General features: G+C 38.0%; 1 long non-coding RNA gene across 2 annotated transcripts; it reads right to left on the bottom strand.

The window, feature by feature from the left end:
- Nucleotides 1-1,837: 1,837 nt before the first annotated feature.
- LOC137473109 (uncharacterized) lies at nucleotides 1,838-3,689 on the bottom strand. Of its 2 annotated transcripts, none has more exons than XR_010998612.1 (2): nucleotides 2,917-3,689; nucleotides 1,838-2,495 (listed from the first exon to the last, which is right to left on the bottom strand). It is a non-coding gene; the product is annotated as an uncharacterized lncRNA (long non-coding RNA). The 2 variants fall into 2 exon arrangements; XR_010998613.1 differs by having other exon boundaries at nucleotides 1,838-2,457.
- Nucleotides 3,690-4,129: the final 440 nt, after the last annotated feature.

Here is a 4,129-nt window from a genome sequence, read left to right as displayed (position 1 = left end):
TGGGGGCATCAGGCACAGCATGGCAGGGCAGGGGATTGTCCTGCTCTGCACCGGAGCAGCCTCATCTTGAATATTGTGTGCAGTTTTGGGCACTGCAATATAAGATATTAAGCTATCATGTCCAAAGTGAGTGTCCAAAGGAGGGCAACAAAGATGGAAGAAGAGCCTTGAGGGGAAACCATATGAGGAGCAGATAATGTCACTTGGTCTGTTCACTCTGGAGGAGACTGAGAGGAGACCTAATTGCAGTTACAACTTCCTTGTGAGGGGAAGAGAAGGGGTAGGTATTTATCTCGTCTCTGTGATCAGTGACAGAACCTGAGAGAATGGCATGAAGCTGTACCAGGGAAGTTTAGGTTGGATATCAGGAAAAGGTTCTTCACCCAGAGGGAGCTCAGGCACTGGAACAGGCTCCCCAGGGAAGTGGACACAGCACCAAGCCTGAGAGTTTAGACAATGCTGTCAGGCATGTAGTGTCACTCTTGGGATGTCCTGCACAGGACCAGGAGTTGGACTCAATGATCCTAATGGGTCCCTTCTAACTCAGCTTATTCTGTGAGTCGATGCCACACAGTTCAATTGCATACTTGGAGAAGTGTGTATCTTACATTTTAAATTAATTCTGCCTATTAGGTATGTTTTTAGAGAATTTTTTCATTCCTCACTTCCTTTCTTCCTCAAAATACAGGAAGATCTTCACCACAAAATCACAAAATGTCTGAATTAGGAAGGCACTTCTGGAAATCTCATAGTCCAGTTCCCAGATTAAGGCGTGGTTAGTTAGCGTGGGTTGATCAGGTCTGGGTCCAGCTGGGTTTAAAGTATCTCAAAGAATGAACAGTTCATAGGCTTTCTGGGTAATCTGTGCCAGTGTCTTACCCTTTCAAGTAAATGTGATTTTCTGATGTTTAAATTAAATTACCTGTATCTTAGTTTTTGGTCATTGCCTCTTGTCCTTTCCTTGGATACTACTGAGAATTTACACCATACAAACATATTTACGCCACACAAACAGGAACATATACACATTGACATTGCTCCCCCAGAGCATTCTCTTCTGGTAGAACTCTCTCAACCTCTCCTCATACAGCAGACACTCCCATTCCTTGATGGCATTTGTGACCCTTTGGTGGGCTAGATCCAGAATGTCCATTTCTCTCTTACAAAGAAGACAGCATTTCAAACTTGTCTCAGCAGTGCTTATTAGAGGAGAAGGGTGACATCCCTTGAGCAGCTGGTAGCCCTCCTACCTATGTGGCCCAGGACACTGTTGGCCTTCAGTGCTGCAAGGCTAAGATATCTAAAGATATCTCCTGTCTGAATAACCATCATACAGACAGGAGACTGAGGCTGATGTCTTTTAAATATTCTTAGCTAGAGATCACTAACTGATTTCAATGACAAATTGGCACTTAGATGTTTCAGAGAATGTGAACCAGCAGACATTTGTTTATTATCAGGCAGAAATTTACAGCAAAGAAGAAAAACGGGTCAGATCTCTAAAAATCCCTATTCCTAGACTTGTGTTCCTACTTTACTAGATATATGTGACATTAATATAATAAATTTCAAGCTACTGACATTAAAATAGATATCTAAAGCTGACATTAATTCAGATGTACTTTTAATCTTGGTAAATCTGAAAGCAGAGGCATGATCAATTCTAAATTAAATAAAATACAAAGAAAAACAACACCACTGTTTTTCTAGCAAACTGTTTACATTGAGAGCTATGCAGCAGCAGGAGCTCTGACCAAGGAAATACAAAAATATAAAAGCTGTCAACTCCTCAAATATTTTTCTTTCATCTTGATTTCACAGAAGAAACTACATATGATTAAGGTAATGCCTTTTTTATTAACTTGTAAGAGTACCATTTTCAGAAACATTGTTTGCATGAAGAAATCTGGACAAAAACTAAAAGGTGTCACTACAAACATATTGCAGTGCGAAAAATAATTAGCAAATTTTTGTGCTGCTTTATCTAAAGGAAGGTACAATAAACTGGGAGGAAAAAAGCAGTAAATTAAAACCTGTATGTCTTAGAAATTCCTACTCTATATTAACCACAGTGCTAACACAGTGGTGAATTTTTATGTTTACTTGTAGAAAAGATCATTGTTAGCATAATTTACAAACATCAGAAGAGTCATTAGAACGACATGGCTACTCTAAGGAAGCATTCATATGTTACTCAAAGCAAAATAATTTGCTATAGAAATATTCATATGCTGTAGTGTGTTTTGAGGACTGATTTCTTTGTTTCTAAACTTCCGCTGTCTATACACTCAAGAAATATATATGTGGTATGTATATGTAAGATTATATATTTTTAACAATAATTGCAGGATTGCAAGCAGTTTATACCATCACAATTTTTGTCCAAGAACTTGGTGCACTGAGGATTTGATCTTCAACTCCCAGTGGAGAAGAAGGCATTTTTCCCAAAGGAGAACACTGTGTTGAGACAACAAGATGCAAGGTCATGTACAATTCTTATATTTGAAAGAAAACAATTTCAGAAGTTACAAACTGAAGGACTAAATAACTAATTCAAATATCATGTTGTCATGACTGACTTTAACTCAAGTTAACAAATTCAATATTCAGCAGCTTTTGTAAACCTACATCCCGTCCAGGGGTCCCAGGTGGCTTAGGTGTGCTATTGGAAGTGCATAAGTATAAAATAAACATCATATTCTTTTGCTGTGATTATACATGCAGCATAATAAAGGGAAAGGTGAAACAAATTAGAAGGAAAAGGTGAGAAACAATGGTCAGTAACAGTCAGAAGACCAGATGAGTTTTGTAACCTGAGCAGTAGTAAAAGAAGGAAAATAATACAGGTCCCTTTTATATTATTTGCTACCTCTTTCATCTTTCCCTCCCTCCTGAAGGAAGCACTATCCGCCTCACCTCTTCAGTCTCTGGAAATGGGTGGCAGTACTGCAGTTCCATGGGAGATGGCAGGACACTGTTTTCAGCCCTCTCTGCTCCTTGATCTTTTCTACTCCACTAAAAATTCAGTCAGCACAGTTACACCAGTTTTTCTGTAACTTTGGTTTAGGATATGAGAGCTAATTAGATGAAAGAAGCACTAGAAATACTCAGGTGACAAGAAGATTTCCAATACCTGCAGTGGCAAAACTCAGCTGGAACTACTCAGGCTCATTTTCAAGCTGAATGTATTAGTCTTGCATGTCAATGATGAGCAGCTGTCTCCCTCTGAGAGACCCTACTTTAGGAGACTGCTAAAAATCTTAAAGCTGAATCTACTCCTAAGCTATTAATTAGTTTGGCCCAAAATATTAGTCTGTCTTAATTAAGCCAAATCCATATGGACCAAAATATGTTTACTAACTAAATTTCAGCCTAAATGGAAGCATTTATATCTTGGAGTATGATATTAATGAGAGTCATTTAATGAAGGTGGTGATTTTCTCAAAAGATAAAAAATGGGGGAAAGATACCCAATCCCTAGAAACAGATTCCTGTATGTTTCTTTTTTTTAAATTATGTAGTTTTAGCCGTGAAAATGTTTTTAAAACATTTTTACCAATACGAGCCACTAACATTTCTCTATTGTGCTATGATAGAAAATTGGGATTTATTAATACTATGCTCACTCAATCTTTCTCTCAAAATTATCCCCTTATGAAGTAAAGATGTAGATATGTAGGATGTTTTCTGATTGTCTGTATTTCCACTGCGGGAACTAGAGTTCCTGGTATATTACTATCACTAAAAAATTATTGGCACTTTAACAAAAATCAGTACAAAATAACAATTTTGTCTCCAGCAAAAGTGGGGCAGTGAAATGCCACAGTTACAGGGTGCTGAGTCTCCATCTTTCTGTGTATTTTCTGATTAATAATAGAAATTCATGGGTACTTTCAGAGTACCCATCCAGGGCAGGAGCATAGCCAAAATCCATTTCATTTTGCTGAAAATCTTCTATATAGGATTTACAGTTCTTCTGACAGACTGAGGAGGCTGCATTAGCTCACAGTCTGAACTGATTCTCTATCTGCACATTTTCCTTACCTGAGAGAGCACAATTGCATTTATGACTTATCAAGTTCTTGTTTTCTTAAGCAAAGCAGATCATTTGAGGAAGAGGGAGAAGGAA

Source organism: Anomalospiza imberbis, chromosome 4, assembly GCF_031753505.1.
Source record: "Anomalospiza imberbis isolate Cuckoo-Finch-1a 21T00152 chromosome 4, ASM3175350v1, whole genome shotgun sequence".
Lineage (NCBI taxonomy): Eukaryota > Metazoa > Chordata > Aves > Passeriformes > Viduidae > Anomalospiza > Anomalospiza imberbis.
The sequence above is the reverse complement of the archived record's forward strand: the minus strand, read 5'-3'. Positions and strand labels throughout refer to the sequence as shown.